Source organism: Pleurodeles waltl, chromosome 2_2, assembly GCF_031143425.1.
Source record: "Pleurodeles waltl isolate 20211129_DDA chromosome 2_2, aPleWal1.hap1.20221129, whole genome shotgun sequence".
NCBI lineage: Eukaryota > Metazoa > Chordata > Amphibia > Caudata > Salamandridae > Pleurodeles > Pleurodeles waltl.
The window spans coordinates 1,145,831,996-1,145,851,221 of NC_090439.1; positions in this window are offsets into that span (position 1 = coordinate 1,145,831,996).

Sequence of the window (19,226 nt, forward strand, 5' to 3'; positions counted from 1 at the left end):
AAAACTCCCTCATTAAAGGACAAACTAGTGAAAAGCCATTTCACCATGCTCATACCAACATATTGGCTCAACAGAGTAAAAGGTGGATTTTTTAACTGCAACAAATGCAAGGCATAGGTAGAAATATGATGAAGGTTCTTGACCCACAGGACAAAAGATATTGATTACTGAATTACTTGTGAAACACAATATGGCCTTCATTAGGACAACGATGGTAAATGCTGCCTACCGCCACGGCGACGGCCGCCTAAAGACCGTCGCCGTGGCTACCAGCCGCCCGCCATATTATGACCATAGCCGGAATTCCCCCAGAAGGATGGTGGAATTCTGGCTACGGTCATGGCGGTGGATGGTGGTAAGGTGGCGCTGCTGCCAGCAGCAGCGCCACGCCATTAGACCTCCGCAGACTGTATCATGATCCATGATATGGCCTGGTGGTGTTCCGCTGGCGGACGCTGCTGCTGGAAGCAGCGCCCCGCCCCCTCTCCTGCCAGAGGACCCCTGCAAGCAGGTAAGTAGGGTGCTCCGACAGGGGGTGGGGTGTGTTGTGTGTGTGGGGGTGTGGGTGTATATTTCTGTGTGCGTGCATGCAGGTTTGTGTTGCGTGTAGTATGCAGGTGTGCATGAATGGGTGCGAGTGCGTGTATGTTGTGTTGTGTGAATGCGTGTGTGCTAGTATGTATGTCAGTGTGTGGATGTGTGTGTGAATGGATGTATGCATGCGTGGGTGAATGTGGGTATGAGTGTTTTTGCGTGTGTGTGTGTGAAGGTGCAGATTTAAAGGGGGGGGCTCTGTGGAGGGGGAGTGGGACAGGAGAGACCCCTATCTGGGACAGGGAAGGAATTCCCTTGCACTGATAATGCCTACCGCCATGGTTTTCGTGGCGGTATGGAAGCCACGGAAACCAAGGCGTTAGGTGGGGTCATATTCCCGCAGGTGGCCTTGTGACAGCCCCTGGGCTGGAGACTGAGCCCGGCAGCCATCACTATTCTCCAGCCCGGCGGTCATTACCATTGTGGAGGTCGATGTGGTACATTGGCGGTTTGGCTTTGGCCAAACCGCCAATGTCATTATCTGGTGGTATGTACCGCCAGCCTGTTGGCGGTACAACCGCCACTTTTGCACCGACTGCTGGGGTCATGATGACCCCCTATATAATTTATGTCATTGAAAGCATGTGTGGGGGGAAAATATGTAGGCAGCACAATATGCAAACATATTTGCGCAATCCAGAATAAAGACATGAGCTACGCAGTGGCTAAACATTACACTCAGCACCCAAACAGCAATCGGAAAACCATGAGGTACTTTGGCATATCCTGCATCAAGAAAGACGGATAGAGAACCGACATCACGGAGACTGGAATCATGTCTCCAAAGATCCTCCATGGATTAAATCAAGAAGAGGAGTTACCTGTGCATTTATAAATAGATTGACAAAAACGTGAAAGGAATGTCTGTTTTTGAGGAACGTCTGGGCTGATTTCTGTTTATGAGTTTTACCACAACATTAGTGTAAACAACACCGGGTCCCAGGTGCTATGGGTTCACAATGAAGTAAATGAATATGTGACAATAGAAGTGCATCTAAGGATGAAGAAGTGGATTAACCGAATAGAGACAATATGTCACACAACACTAAACAGTTTGAACACAGACATCTGTCAATAATGATATTATTAGTATGAGTATGATAGAGCCACTAAGTGCCATAGTCAAAAGGAAGTGAATTATAAGAACCAGAGGAATAAGGAATGGTATTATATTATGCATGACAAACATCTCAAAAACATCAAAGGATGTGAACATTATCTGCATTCAGTATAAAACAATTGTCATATAAGTGCTGTAATTGTGGGGACCGTAACAGTAAAAATGTGATGTAGGAGCTATGCGGTATAACCAGGCATGAAATTCATCAAAAATTGTAAGTATTGCCCCCATGATGAAGTGAATTCAATCTGTTTTAAGTATTTATTTTCTTAGGACTACATACCACATACTGCCTTACTGTGGGCGTATGTGGTCCAGTGTATAAACAAAGAAATTGAAGTAGGACTTTATTACAGTGATAAAGACTTGTTGAAGTTGAAACACATTGGTGTGAAGTGGTGAAAGGGTCTTTTTCATTAAAACATCGAGCAACATATCACCTTGGAGTGTGGCGTGGACCTAGTTTCTATAGAAATAGCATTTGCTGTTTTGCTAATAATTTTGGTGCCAGATGACAAATGCCCACAAATTTTTCCAAGAAAATATGACACTCCCTTCAGCTGCTGTCTGGAAAGTTTTGGGTGATCCATCAAGTGGAGGCGGAGAAAAAGGGGGGTCCCAAAATGTGTTTTCCCCATTCATTTTTTTATAGGGATTTTGAACACTGATAGCGCCCAAACTACTGGATGGAATTACACCAAATTTGTAAAAAATGGAGCTCTTGGTCCAGAAAGAGCCCTTTTTGGTATTTAGAGTAGATCCAATCAGTAATTTTCTAGTTATTAAGTGAAAAACAAATTTGTATATATAGATAAGCAGGTCTGTTACGGCTCATGCTCAAGCGTCATGACTCTGCGTGCGAGAAACAATACTGTAATTGGCAGCCCATAACCTGTGCAGAAAGTTGCGGCTACCATTTTATGAACTAGGCAATTTTCTCAGAGGATGGAATTGGGGAAAGAAAACAAAAGAAGGGGTCAGGGTAGCACTATTGTGACCACATTAAGTTTATTAAAAAGTGTCTGAGGGGCCCCTTATGACTCACAGACACAGTGACACTCATAAACCCACTAAAAGGCCCAGTCAGACACTCAGACACCCACTGACAGACCCACTCAGACACATGTACCCACTGACAGACCCACAGCGACCATCATGCACCCTATCACAGACCCACTGACACTCATACACCCACTCAAAGATGCACTCAGAGACACACACACAAGCTCACAGACCCAATCAGTCATGCACCCACTCACAGACACAGTTGCACAATAATGCATCCACTCACACACCCACTGACACTCGTACACCCACTAAAAGACCTACTCACGCACCCACTCACAAAACCACTTGGGCTGTCATGCTCCCACTCACAGACCCACTCACTCACACACACTCAGACACCCACAGACCGAGACAGACACTTGTACACCCACTCAGAGACCCACTGAGTCAGTCATACACCCACTCACAGACCCGCTGGCACATTCATGCACCTACTCACAAACACAGTGACACTCATACACCCACTGAAAGACCCAGTCAGACACTCAGACACCCACTTATAGACCCACTCTGACACTCACACACCCACTAACAGACCCACTTAGACCATCATGATCCTACTCACAGACACTTGTACACCCACTCTGAGACCCACTGAGTGACTCATACACCCACTCATAGACCCACTGAAACACTCATGCACCCACTCACAGACACAGTGACACTCATACACCCACTCCGAGACCCACACAGACATGCATGCACCCACTTACAGACCCACTTGGACCATCATTCACACTCATGGACCCACTGACACTCATACACCCACTCAAGGACCCACTCTCTCTCTCTCACACACACACACACACTTACAGGCCCAGTCAGACACTCATGCACCCACTCACAGGACCAGTCACACAGTCATGCACCCTTTCACAAACCCACTGACACTTGTCCATCTGCTCAAAGATACTCACAGACCAACCCAGACTGTCATGTACCCACTCAGACACTCACACACCCGTCCACCGACCCAGACAGACACTTGTACAGCCCCTCAGACACTCACTGAGCCACTCATACACCCACTCACAGACCCACTGAAACACTCATGCACCCACTCACAGACACAGTGACACTCATACACCCACTGAAAGACCCAGTGAGACACTTAGACACCCACTCACAGACCCAGTTAGAAACTCATGCACCCACTTACAGACCCACTCGTACCATCATGAACCCACTCACTGACCCACTCGGTCACTTAAACCCCACTCAAAGACCTGGTCTCACACTTATACACCCACTCACAGACCTATTGAGACTTGCATTCACCTATTTACAGAGCCACTGACAGTTTTAGACTGAGTGGAAGACACGCTCTGACTTACATATCTACTCAGAGACCCACTCACAAACTCACACACCCATTTACAGACCCCCTCAGATAGTGAAGCACTCATCTACTCACTTACAGACTCATTCAGTCATGCACCCGCACACAGACCCAGTCAGACCCTCACTTATCCACTCACAGACCCAGACAGACTATCACTCATCCACTTAGAGACACATTCAGAATGTCACACACCCATTTATATACCACTCAAACTCTCATGCATCCACTTACAGACCCCATTAGACTTCCACTGAGGTATTCAGAAATCTATTGCAATGCAGATAGAGTGAAAGAAAGAAATATGAACAATATGTTGGTGTTGTGCATTGAATGTGTGCTTTTTGTTTGCAAATCCGAATTTTTTGTTAAAAAAAGTTCAGATTTTCTTTCAAATTTAAAGAGTGTTTGGGTTAGAGGATGGCTCTAAAAAGAGCCATTGTATTTATTATGTGTTTATGTTTAGTATACATACGAGGGGATGCAGAGTGTCAAGTTGCTGAGAAACTCTGTTGCCTTCATCTGTGAAGTGCACACCATCTCATCTATATATCCCATCCATAGGAAACTGTAGATTATCATGGTAGATAGAGCCCATGTTATGGTCTCTGAGGAATGGTGAAATAGATGTATTAATATGTTTCCTGGCTTTGTCAATCTGTGGACAGAATTGATTTGACCACTTCCATTTCTGCCTCTGGCATATGTTAGAGAACACAAAGGCAATGTGAGGGAAACGGTTCATTAATTACAACAGTATCCAGTCAGTGTGCCCAGGTCATTACCACCACAGTGTACAATCATGAGGTGAGGTGGTTGGTGAACTCTAATGCTTTCAACCAAGGGCAACAATTGATGCCACGTGAACCCTCTCTGGCCAACCCAAGTAATATCCATATTAGGGAAACTCAGGTCCCTGTTAATGCCACACTTTTTAGCATACTCACTAGCCCAAAAAACATAGCTGTAACCTACAATCCACACTGTAATCATTTTGAAAGGAAGGAGCAGTTGCACACAGGAGAAGGCTGCAGCTTAATGAGGGAGTTCTCAAAATGTGAGGTGGTTAAAATGGAGGGACTACCTGATTTAAAAAAAATCATATTTGATTGGCAGCTGTAAATACATTGTAGATAAAAATAGGTTGAATATTAAGAAGGTCAATCTGTGATTGGTGCTTATTTTTTCTTAAACAAGTAATCCCATTTTGGATATGTTTACATTCTGTAATAGTCAGCCACAACTGCTACAGCAGACAATAAAGCTAGTCTGCTGCTAACAAAAAATGCTGTGAACTTTTGAACTACTGGTACAGTAGAGTGTCTTACAGCAGGTTTCTGTGGCAGCTGTGAAGAAAGAGCATGGGGGAAAGGGGAGCTTTTAAAGAAGCAAACATAATTTTTTTTTAAAAACAGACCTTTTGGTAGACAAGGAACAGGAAATACATTATTTTTCCAATTCAGTATTATCACTGGATTCACAATGTAGATAAAACTGTCCAACCACCGATCGGATTCGCAACTCCGTCATGAAGTTACATAGGGGCTAAACTGGGTGCTACGATGGAGTCGCAACTCTGACAGCACAAAGTAGGAAATTGGCTTTCTTACCAAAAGCACAAGAAAGGATTAACAGTCACTAACCATCCAGATGTGGGATAGCATAAATAAAATATGAAATGCAGTTTCTGATTTGATAAGTAGGACAGTATCAGTAACAGCAAAGGTGAAGAGGTTGCCATTACTCGTTGCTTTGACTAAGAGTGGTAAACAATTATTTTTCTGAGGTTTCATTATTACATAAAGAAAACAGTCAAAGTGATATTGTGACAGTATTTTACCTGCCAACGGAAGCTATTAACAGGTATGTGACTAACAGCATTAGTTTCAAAGCAAGCTGTGTTTGTAAATAAGAGTGATGAAAGTGGATATGATATAGATAAAACTATGTTAACTCAGCTATACCCTGAGAGATACTGACACACATAGTAATGGACTTAGGCCCTCATTACAACCCTGGCGGTAAATGCTGCCTACCGCCGTGCTGATGGCCACCAACATACCGCGACCGCAGCGGTATACCGCTAGGGGTATTATGACCCACACAGACCAATTCCGCCACTATACAGACACCCACACAAGTCCGCCAGCCCTAAGGTCAATGATAAACTGGCGTTACGCCAACAGCAATACACCCACAGTATCAGGACCCAAGAATCACCTCTGCGGTCTTTCAACCGCGGTAAACCATTGGCGGTACACACCGCCGCGCACAAAATACACATACACTTACAAAACTACACCACACTGGACAATTCAAACTACACACACCTGACAAACATACACACACACCACCACACACCCAATCCAATATAAAACACACACCCACATTACCCACAACCCTTTCAATGAAAAAAAAGATTGCTAACAGAGAGAGAAAGAGAGACAATGCAGGAGCACCCACTCAATCTGAGCCACAGAACACCATCATCATACACCATCCACACACCTCATAGCATACACCACAACACATCACCCCACTCATCACCCTAAACATCCTCACACATACCACTCACACCACATCCATGGCACCCCAAAGACACCCCAGGTTTTCAGAGGAGGAGCTAAGGGTCATGGTGGAGGAAATCATCCAGGTAGAGCCACAGCTATTCGGATCACAGGTGCAGCAGAAGTCTATTGCTAGGAAGATGGAGCTATGGCGGAGAGTCGTGGACAGAGTCAATGCCGTGGGACAGCACCCAAGAACAACGGATGACATCAGGAAGAGGTGAAACGACCTACGGGGGAAGGCGCATTCCGTGGTATCCAGACACCAGACACTGTACAGAGGACTGGCGGTGGCCCGCCACCTACTTACCAACAACTAACAACATGGGAGGAGCAAGTCTTGGCGATCATGAATCCTGAGGGCCTCGCAGGAGTAACAGAGGACTGGACTCTGGTAAGTCAAATCTTTACTACTTTCACCCCCCTACCTGCATGCCATCACAAACTCCTACCCCTACCCTCACCCCATCACTCCACCACCTCACACATACCCCACTATCACAACCCACCCCTCCCAATACCAAGCCCTGCATGCAACACCAATGCATGGACCCCCATCACAGACCTGCATGGACACCCATCACCACAGCATGCCCAGTAGAGATAATCACCTAGCTCACAAAATCACAGTGCACACAAGGCAAAGCTGACAGGGCAATCACAACCATACAGGGAAACACACACATGCACAAGATGGCACACGCAGATACAATAACACTGCATTTTCATCACCACAGGACCCCCACTCAACGTCACCGGAGAGAGGGGCCAGCCACATCCAGTCACCCCACAGAAGAGGCCCACAGTGATGACAGCAGCTCTGCACGCCTGGATCACGATGACAGTCGGCTACCCTGCCATAGTCCCATACCACTACAGAGCCTCCCCCTCAGGAAACACCACCACAGCACCCACCCAGCCAGCCCATACCACTGTCCCCAGGACACGTCAATCACCAGTGTGTCCACCACTACAGGGACCCCAGGCAACCCCACAAACCCAAGACAACCAGGGACCTGGGGTCATTGACAGTGGGCACATGGTTCAGGGGACAGAGGCACAGGACAACAGGGAAGCTGGGAGGACTGCTGTGCGACAGGGGAACCCACTCTCCACAAGGCACTTGCAGGGATCCTGGGAGCATACCACCATTCCCAGGAGACCATGGGCCAGATACTGGCCAAGTTGCAGGAGGGACAGTACCTGGGGATCAGGGAAGACCTCAAATACATCCAAACCATCCTGGTCACCATTACAGGGATGCTGGCTGACATGGCCAACATCATGAGGGAGGCAGTGGCACACCAATGGGCCCATGACACTAGCCACACCAAAAAACAGCCTTCTACCTCCGCCGGGGCTAGTGGACAGGAGGCCCCGCAACTGGAACAACAGGCCACCAGCACCCCACCCCCTGCGAAGGAGAACCACCCCGAAAACGGTCCCTGCAATCCAGGCACAAGCCAGAGAACATTGCCAAGACCCCCACCAGGAAATAAGACTCTCCTGATTGTCACCCTTCTGTCCCACTCTGTCACCCTGTCCACCTTCAACTGCCATTGCTCCCCTTCCTATGCCACATTGGACAATGCACCTTTGATACCAAGAGATTGGACTCTAACTGTACATTCCTCCACCATCACCTCAGCCCATTGCACATCCCCCTCTACTTATTAGCACTTCAATAAACACCCTTGGAACAAATACAAGTATTGAGTCTGTCCATTGATAGAATTATGTATTAGTACAAAATTTTGAAAACATTGTAATTCATACGTACAGCTATTTATACATTGGTATGACCTGTAGTGGGCAGCAGTGAACACACCAGGAGCCAGAGTGGGGCACAGAGATCTGAAAACAGAGATGCCAAAGGGTACAGTAAGTAGCCATAGACATAGGGAAATCAGGCTGCCATGTACAATATCCAACACAAAACTGAAAAGTAAAGTGCAGTTACAGTTTCTTACCTGTGTGTCACTGGAAGTACTGCTGTATGATAGTACTTCTGTAGTCTACATATTCTTCCTCTGCCTCCTCTTCCTCACTGTCCACAGGCTCCACCGCTGCCACAAGACCATCTCCATGCTCCTCCTCCGGCAGAAAATGCACCTGGCGTCTCAAGGCCAGGTTGTGCAACATGCAACGATGATCTGGCACACCTTCTTGGGTGAGTAGGACATGGATCCACCTGTCAGCTGGAGGCACCGGAACCTGGCCTTCAGGAGGCTGAAGGTTCTCTCAATAATCCTTCTTGTTCGCCCATGTGCCTCATTGTAACGTTCCTCTGCCATTGTCCTGATATTCCTCACTGGGGTCAGTAGCCATGAGAGCTTGGGGTAACCAGAGTCACCTGCAAATATTGAGGGACAACTGTTAGACACACAATAACCCTTAGGGACAACCCCATACCCTGACACCAACATAGACTGGGTGGGGAACTTGGGCTCACCTATTAGCCACACCTGGTGCCTCTGGAGTTGAGGCATCACATATGGGATGCTGCGATTCCTCAGGATAAAGGTGTCATGCACAGAGCCAGGATACTTGCCATTCACATGGGAGATGTACTGGTCAGCCAAACACACCACCTGCACATTCATAGAGTGATAGCTTTTTCTATTCCTGAACACCTGTTCATTTCTCCGGGGGGGGTGGGGAGCAAATGCTACATGTGTACCATCAATGGCACCAATGATGTTGGGGATATGTCCCAGGGCATTAAAGTCAGCTTTCACTGTGGCCAAATCCTCCACCTGGGGGAATACGATGTAGCTGCACATGTGTTTCAGCAGGGCAGACAATACTCTGGTCAGCACCATGGAGAACATTGGCGGAGACATCCCTGATGCCATGGCCTCTGTTGGCTGGAAGGAACCACTTGCCAGGAAATGGAGCACTGACAGGACCTGCACTAGAGGGGGATACCTGTGGGGTAGACGATAGCTGACATCAGGTCTGGCTCCATTTGGGCACTCATTTCTTGGATTGTGGCCCGATCAAGTCTGTATGTTAGGATAATGTGTCTGTCCTCCATTGTCCCAAGGTCCACCAGCGGTCTGCACACTGGAGGATGTCTCCATCTCTTAATCATCCTCAGCGGTTGATGCCTAGGGAGGAAAACGGTGAGCAGAGGGTCATATTCACACATCCAAAGCAATAATGATGCATCTCTTCATTTACAGAACCAGTAGGAGAATCCGAGGGTCAGTTGATGTGCCAATGTATGCTGTGACGCAGTTAGGTGCCATCGCCTGTGTGTCCCTGAAATGGCGGCTGCCTGACCTGTGAAGAGGGACAAGTGGAAATGAGGTAATTCCGCTGGCGTTGTGCACCGTTGCGGTAGGCAGTCGATGACCTCCCCGCTACTTCGCATTGGTTATCATTGGGCCCTATGGGTTCCAGGAGCCAATGGGCATGTACTCCGGCAGTGACGGTATGTACCGCCGTGGATGTAACTGCCATTTTCTATCTATTCACTCACTTGCTACCTGACCATCAACAGAAGAGGACCTACACTGCAAGTGCTGCTGTGACCTGGGTCTGGAAGCGACAATGGCTCATGTGTCTGGGGAAAGGGCCCCTGCCTTCACTGCGGAGGAGTTGGAGAGACTTGTGGATGGGGTCCTACCCCAGTACACTTTACTCAATGGTCCTCCAGACAAACAGGTGAGTACACTGTGAGCATGATGCGTGGGCCATGAATGTATGGAGTGCTGTGTGTATAAGCCACATGTGGGGGGGGGGGCTGAGGTGTCCTGGGCAGAGTGCTGCATGTATGGTGGTCAATGTATGTGCGTTAGTGGGTGGGAGGGATATGGTGGGCCATGAGTGTGACGGTCGGGACGGTATTTCTAATCCCTTTTCTGCTGTTATTTTTCCTGCAGGTCAGCACCCATCAGAAAAAGGTTATTTGGTGTGCTGTCGCCAAGAACGTGCGGATCCCGGGGGTCTTTGACAGGCAGAGCACCCATTACCGCAAACGGTGGGAGAACCTGCGCAGCTGGGCAAGGAAGACAGCGACGGCTCAGCTGGGGCTGGCCTCCCAACGAGGAAGGGGTGCCCATCGTACCATGACCCCCCTGATGTTCCGCATCCTGGCAATGGCCTATCCGGAGTTGGATGGGCGCTTGAGGGCATCACAGCAGCCACAAGGGGGTGAGTACAAATTCAGATTCATGAGTTGGCGCGTGTATTACCTGGGTGGGGGATGTGGGCTGTGGGTGCCCCTAGGCCAGGGCGAACATGGCAGGGTAGGTCCCTTGTTGGGCAGGCTCTGAAGCACTCCAAACCCAATGGTGTTAGTGAGCATCTCCTAAGGGGCAGGGTCCTGTGGGTTTCAGGTGTGCAACTGATGGCATTATGCCATGTCTCCCATGGGCTGGTGACTAGCATTGTAACTGGTAGTTCATGGCCTAGTGCATAGGGCAGCTCCCTGTGTGTTGTGTACGCCAACGGTAGTGTTGTTTCTGGCACTGACCAAATGTGTCCCCTGTCTCTCCCCTTGTCACCCTGTCCTTGTGTGCGTTAGCATCATCTTGCGGAGAAGCAGAGGCACCGGCGACGGAGGGAGCTGCATCCCATATGGGCCAGGAGGCCGAATCCACCGAGGGTGATGGCACCAGTGGGACGTAGGGCGAGGGAAGCACCACAACGGATACAGGAGGGGACACTACAGACAGCGACTCCTCCTCCGATGGAAGCTCCCTGGCGGTGGCAGACTCCTCTGTGCCCACCCCAACAACAGGTACAGCTGCCACCGTCCCTACCAGCACCGCCCTCCCAGTAGCCCCTCAGCATGTTTCCCGTGCCCGCTCACCCAGGAGTGTGGGCATCTCCTTCGCCCCAGGCACTTCAGGCCCTGCCCCAGTCAGCCCTGCTGCCCTCAGTGAGGAGGCGAGTGACCTCCTGAGATCCCTCACTGTTGGGCAGTCAACCATTATGAATGCAATCCAAGGTGTTGTGAGGCATTTGCAACAACCAAATGCATACCTGGAGGGCGTTCTCTCTGGCGTGGCGGCCCAACATAGCGCATTTCAGGCTCTGGCCTCTGCACTGATGGTAGCCATTGTCCCTGTCTCCAGCCTCCCCCTTCAACTTCCTCGACCTAGACCCAATCATCTCAACCCCAGCCTATCCCAAGCACACCTTCAGACCAGCATTCACCCAAATCAACACACAGAAGTGGCTCAGGCAAACACAAGCACCGCACTTCATCTCACAGGCAGTCACACAAGCACCATCCCCATGCGGACACGCTAACACCCATTGCCTCCACTGTGTCCCCCTCCACCTCCCTCCCAGTAGCATCTCCACTCACACCTGCGTGCACTACATCCTCATCCACTACCTCAATCATCAACACGCCGATAACCACACGCCCCTCACATCCATGCACACGTCCCTTGTGTCCTCTCCCACTGTGTCTGTGACCCCTCCTCCCAAAGTACACAAACACAAGCACACACCCACGCAACAGCCATCCACCTCACAACAGCATCCAGCTCATGCACCTGCACCCAAACACAGCAGACTGACACCTCCTACAAGCACTCCTCTTCCTCCACTCCCAAACCTTCACCCTCCTCCGCCTCAATGTCCCAAAGAAGCTTTTCCTAGCCAACATTGACCTTTTCCCCACCCCTCCCCCACCCCATCCTTCCCCTCAGGCCAGGGTGGCCAAAACCCAGCCCAGTACCTGAGCCACCAAGTCCACGTCCGCTGTGGTTCCTGCAGCTGTCAGAGGCTCAAAGGGGGCACCTATCAGCCCAGCCAGTGTGCCACCAACCCCTGCCAAGGCAACGAACATTCTGCCATCTGCCAAGATGAAAAAGGGGCCAGCATCCAGCAAGAGCAAGGGGCCACAACCACCCAGCAAGGCCACCTCAAAGACTCCAGCTGCCACACCCAAGGTGACACCACCATCTGCAAGGGCAGGAAGGGGCACAAAACACCAGCCAGGGAACTTCAGCCGTCCTAGCCTGCAGGTGAAGGCCTTGTGGCTACCAGCACAACTACCAGCACCGGCACCTGCCCCGTAGCCAGCACCGCCACCTGCACCATTGCCAGCGCCGCTACCTGCATCGCAGCCAGTACCGCCACCTGCTCTGCCGCAAGCACCGCCACCTGCACTGCCGCAAGTAGCACCACTGCCAACAACAGCTGCCCCAGTGGGCAGCCATCCGAGGTTGTAGGAGAAGGGCTGGAGCCTCCCCCCACCACTGGCAGCACCTGCACTGCGGCCAGCACTGCCACCTGCACCGCTGTAAGCACCGCCGCAACCACTGCCGCAACCACTGCCGCAACCACTGCCACCTACACCGCTGACAGTGGCACTACTGCCAGCAGCAGCAGCCCCAGTGGGCAGCCGTCCGAGGCTGCAGGAGAAGGGCTGGAGCCTCCCCCCACCACTGGCAGCACCCCCACCATCACCGGCACTACCACCACTGTGCAGCTGTAGCCTCTGGCGGTTGGACTGTCGTCCTGCCTCCATGGACTATCAGGCATCCTGGACACTGCAAATCTCGTGGCTCTGACACCCAGGTGAGGGTGTGTGACCTGGCACCCCCCAAGTGCTTCATCAATGGGCACAAAGCCCCCTCCAGAACCAGTGGAGAAAGGCATCCACTCACCCTATCCTTGGGAGGATGAAGCAGACTAGGCACAAAGCCCCCTCCAGAACCAGTGGAGAATGGCATCCACTCACACTATCCTTGGCAGGATGAAGCAGACTAGGCATAAAGCCCCCTCCAGAGCCAGTGGAGAAGCCACCCACTTGAGAGACTGTGGCCTTGCACTCCCCAGGACCAAGCAGTGGGCAAACTACCCACTTGAGAGACTGTGGCTTTGCACTCCCAGGACCAAGCAGTGGGCAAACCACCCAGTTGAGAGACTTGAGAGACTGTGGCTTTGCACTCCCCAGGACCATGCAGTGGGCTAACTACCCACTCGAGAGACTGTGGCTTTGCACTCCCCAGGACCAAGCAGTGGGCAAACCACCCACTTGAGAGACTGTGGCCTTGCACTCCCCAGGACCAAGCAGTGGGCAAACCACCCACTTGAGAGACGGTGGCTTTGCACTCCCCAGGACCAAGCAGTGGGCAAACCACCCACTTGAGAGACTGTGGCTTTGCACTCCCCAGGACCATGCAGTGGGCAAACCACCCACTTGAGAGACTGTGGCCTTTCACTCTCCAGGACATCGCTTTGGAAATGGAGCCCCCTCCAGGAGCAGTGGCGTTGTCCCATCTTCCGTCTGAAGTGCCCTCCTCTTCCCCGTCCCCCTGAGGTACCTCTGTGTTTTCAACCTGATGCCCCTGCAGTGTTCGCTCCGTATTGAGGCAGGAGTAAAGTGTGGGCTTGGCCTATGTGTTTTGGCCCAGTGGGCCATGGACATTTTGGGTGGACATTGTCCCGCCTTTTGTACATATTGTACATACTGTTTATTGATTTAAGGACGTATTTATCTTCAATTGTTCTATTACGCTCACTTTACTCAATTCCTTTTGTCCTTGCGTTATTTCTGAGGGTTACGGGGTGTATGTGTAATGTTGTTGCATGTGTTTGTGTGTATGGTGTTGGGGGTGAGAATGGGGGTGGGGATGTTGGTTGTTGCGTGTGTGTGTCACTCTCTTTTTCCTCCCCCCCCTCCCCTGTCTACTAGGTGCTGTACTCACCGTGGTTGTCGTCACCGCCATTGGTACTCCTGATATATGAGAAGATACACCAGCATGGGCAGGACGTGCAGCTCGGGCTCCATGGCGTCCTGGTTCTTCCTTGAGTATCGAGAGGTGAGTGGTTTCCCTTCCAAGTACTTTTTCCGCCATGCTTTTGATGGCATTGGTACCCCCCGGAAAAGCTGGCGGATATGCGTGTTGTAATGGGATGGGCGGTACATTATCTTCCGCCTGGCTGTTGGCAGTAACCGCTGCGGTGTTTGTTGCTACCGCCGTGGCGGTCGGAGTGTTAAGGTGGCTTTATCGGTTGGCCGTTTCCGCCTAGGTCATGATTCCATTTTATTTACCGCCGGCAGTATTATGCCGCTTTAACACCAACCGCCAGGGTTGTAATGAGGGCCTTAGTGTTTTGGAAAATGATTAACAGTAGAAGGTTAAAACTCATGCCTTTTATTTAGAACTGTATGTTTCATACACTTGATGGAGTAAGTTGAGTTGGTATTTATAGACACTTAGAAGAGTATAAACGTACATTTTTAGTACATAGAAGTTACATCTAAGTTAGAATGTTTATTTGTTATAGGGAGAGAGGTATCTGTTTCTAATATAAGAGAAATAGGGCCTCATTAATGGGGCACAGGACAGTGCAGTAAGTGTTTTTAGGAGGCTGGCCTGGTTTCTAGTGGATACCAAAGGTACTTACACCTTATACCAGGTCCAGTTATCCCTTATTAGTGAAATGTAGTAAGTGTCTAGAAACCAGGCTCTCTAGAGGTAGTGTGGATGAGCAGCCAAGGCCTATCCAGGAGACATGCAAAGCTCATGCAATACCACTGTAGTCACACAGTACTCACACACAAAAGAAAAAACTCAGTGTTACAAAAGTTAAGGTACTTTATTTTGGTGAAACAAATACCAAAACTACCTTAGAGACTATAGTCCCTTAGGAGGTAAGTAATACACTATGTACACACTAGAATGCAGAAATAGCTGTAAAAACAGTTAGCAAACAGTGCAAATATTGAAAATCACAATATTTGGAAATGGGCCTTGGGGGAACACAAACCATATACTAAGAAAGTGGAATACGAAAGTCGGTTTCCCACCTAGGCAAGTGTAGTGTGTAGAGGGGCACTGTGAGCGATAGTAAATACCAAAGGTAAGTAATAGAACCCACCCCAGAGCCCAAGAAAGCAGGAGTAAATCACAGTAACTTTGCTAGAATAAACAAGAACATATAATAGATTTTGCAAGAACCAGAAGAGACTGTAAGACATCAACGATGAATTCCTGGACCTGAAGACCTGTGGAAGAAGGTGACCAAGTCCAAGAAGCACAGAAGAGTCCAGGGAGAACAGGAGCCCCTGCTAACCCAGATAAAGGTGCAAAAGATGAACCGCTGGTGAAGAAGAATAGTCAGTAATGCACCCAAGAAGACGGATGCGGGTTCCTAGCTAATGCAGATGATGTCCCACACCGGATGGATGATTGCAGTCTGGTTTGCATTGCTGGATCCTGCCAACAATTCTTGGCACACGCAAAGCACGTGGTTAATTGAAAATGGATACTGTACGGGACCAGTAGGGTCCTGGTGGCCTCTACCCAGGAGGGTGAGTCAGAGGGGGCTCTCAGCAACTCAGAAAGCCCTCAGAAGACCAGGCAGCATGCACAGGAGTACCACAGCACGGGGACAAAGAAGGTGCAAAAAGAGGCCCATTTGGCACTACACAAAGGGATCCCATGCCACTGGAGAACCACTCAGGAAGCTGTGCATCGCAGGATAGAGTACTGGGGGCCAGAGCTGCACGGTGCATGAAGAACTTCATGGAAGCCTTGGCATTTGTAAAACACGCCGTGCACAGGGGAACTGTCTTGAGTGGGGAGACAAGCTCTTACCTTCACCAAAGTTGGGCAGCTGGACTTCAGGACCATTGGGACCACTTCAGTCCATGACCTATGTTGCTGGATCCACGCACTTTTTCAGGAGTGGGGACCCAAGCTACACTTCGTCGCCATATCTATCCCCCCATGCTAAAATCAAGCCCGGGGAGAGGTGGGCCTTAAATAATGGCACTAAGCTTGGTAAGAAAGAGTGCCAAAGAACTGTTCAACACTTTAGAATAATGGCAGTTCACCATAAAAAAATACAAGGTTTAGTTAGTAGACTTTACTTTACAAAGACTCCAGCGTTATGTTTAGGAGAGATGAATAGAGTACTTTTGCATGGTACTGTACAAGAGGTAGAAAAAGTTTGTGAGAATGTGTAATTTAGGAATTCATAGGTACAGGTACTGGCTACCGAGAATTTTGAACAAGAGATTATAAAGTTTAATACAGGCTGTTCTGAGAAACTAAGCTATGTTTGCATCTCCTATCAACACACTCACTACAAGAGTCAAACACTAAAGGCCTCATTACGAGTATGGCGGTCTTCAGACTGCCACAATAAAACCCTGGCAGTCAGACCGCCAGGGAACCACCAGCACTGCCAGTATTCATGATCTTGGTGGCCTGGTGGTGGCTGGCAAGCTGTTGGATTTAATATAACTTTTAATTTGATACTAAACATGCTATACTTTGCTCCTTTCAGTGGAAAATCGAACTTTATTATTTTAAACTAAAGGCCCTCATTACAACCCTGGTGGTTGGTGTAAAAGTGGCAATAATACCGTCAATAGGCTGGCGGTAATTACCGCAAAATTATGACCATGGCGGATAGATCTCAGATAGACAGCCACTTTACCACACTGACCGCCAGGGTGGAAACAACAGGCACCATGACGGGAGCCGCCTACAGCCAGGCAGAAGTCAATGCTCCGCCCACCATATTACAAGAACACAATCCACCACCTTTTCCGGGGCGGTACCAACGACATCAAAAGCCTTGCAGAAACTGAGCTCAGAAGGGAAAGGACTCACCATTGGAGACACAGGGAACAACCATGCCGCCATGGAGCCCGAGCTGCATGTCTTCCCCATGATCCTCTTCGTGCTGTTCCACTACGAACACCAACAACGGTGAAGACGACGACGGTGAGTACAGCTGCCTAGCACACAAGGGAGGGGGGAGGAAAAAGAGAGTGACACACACACACGCACATAACACTCCCCCACCCCCAACACCATACACACAATCAGCTGCAGTATTAAAACATATTTACCCCGTAACTCAGATGAATAATGCAAGGACAACAGGAATTTACTAAAGTGAGTGTAAAAAGATCAACACAGTATAAAGAGGAAATATGCAATGTAACAGATATATACAGTTGTACAGTTCAAGGGACACTGCCCAGTTCACAGTGTGCGTGGGCCACAGGGCAACAGGCTAAAGTCCAAGGCCCCACGCGTCACCTGCAGCAACACGGAGAGAACCCTGCAGGGGCATCAGTTGGTAAATAGGCAGGCACCTCAGCAGGACAGGAGATAGGGGGGCGACTCAGCCGGCAGATGAAACTAGACCACTGGTTCTGGAGGGGGCAACATGCCCTGTGCTTGGTCCTGGGGAGTGCAAGGCCACAGTCTCTCAAGTGGCTGACTTGCCCACTTGCTGTGCTTGGTCCTGGGGAGTGCAAAGCACAGTCTCACAAGTGGGCGACTTGCCCACTTGCTCTGGAGGGGGCAACATGCCTTGTGCTTGAACCTGGGGAGTGCAAGACCACAGTCTCTTGAGTGGGTGACTTGCCCACTTGCTCTGGAGGGAGCAACATGCCCTGTGCTTGGTCCTGTGGAGTGCAAGGCCACAGTCTCTCGAGTGGGTGACTTGCACACTGGTTCTGGAGGGGGTCCATGCACTGTGCTTGGTCCTGGGGAGTGCAAGGCCACAGTCTCCCGAGTGGGTGACTTGCCCACTGGTTCTGGAGGGGGCAACATGCCCTGTGCTTGGTCCTGGGGAGTGCAAGGCCACAGTCTCTCAAGTGGTTGTCTTACCTACTGGTTCTGGAGGGGGCATTGTGCCCTGTTCTCTTGATCCTGTGGAGGTCGGGGTTGGTGGGTGTCTTACCCACTGGTTCTGGTGGGGGCATTGTGCTCTGTTCTCTTGATCCTGGGGAGGCTGGGGTTGGTGGGTGTCTTACCCACTGGTTCTGGAGGTGGCATTGTGCCCTGTTCTCTTGATCCTGGAGAGTGCAAGGTCACAGTCTCTCAGGTGGGTGCCATAGCCACTGGATCTGCAGGGGGCAGGCCACACAGCAGCCCATGGACGCAGGACTACACACTGTCCACCGGCAGTGACGGCTGCTCAGTGGTGGTAGTGGTGCTGCTGCTGCCGCTGGTGGGAGGAGGCTCCAACCCATCCCCTGTAGCCTGGGATGGCTGCCCACTGGTGATGGTGTTGCTGCTTCTGGTGGAGGGAGGCTCCAGCCCATCCCCTGCAGCCTCAGATGGCTGCATATCCATGATTGGTGGTGGGGGCTCCGTCTGAGTTCCTGCCCCAGACCCCTTGTCCTTCCTGCCTGCTGGTGCTGGCTCCTTGCTCTTCCTCGCAGCAGCTGGGGCAGGCTCCTTGGTCTTCTTGGCAGCTGCTGGGGCAGGGTCCTTGGTCTTCTTGGCAGCTGCTGGGGCAGGCTCCTTGGTCTTCTTGGCAGCAGATGTGGCAGGCTCCTTGCCCTTCTTGGCAGCAGCTGTGGCAGGCTCCTTGCCCTTCTTGGCAGCAGCTGGGGCAGGCTCCTTGGTCTTCTTGGCAGCATCTGGGGCAGGCTTCTTACACTTGAGGCTGCCTGGTGCAGACTCCTTCACCCTCAGAACATGTGCCCTAGATCCTTTCCCACCACGAGTGGGTGTGGTGACTACTGGGCCCGTGGTCTGGGTGGCTGAGGTGCTTGGCTGGGTTTTGGCCACCCTGAGCAGACGTGCAGGACAGG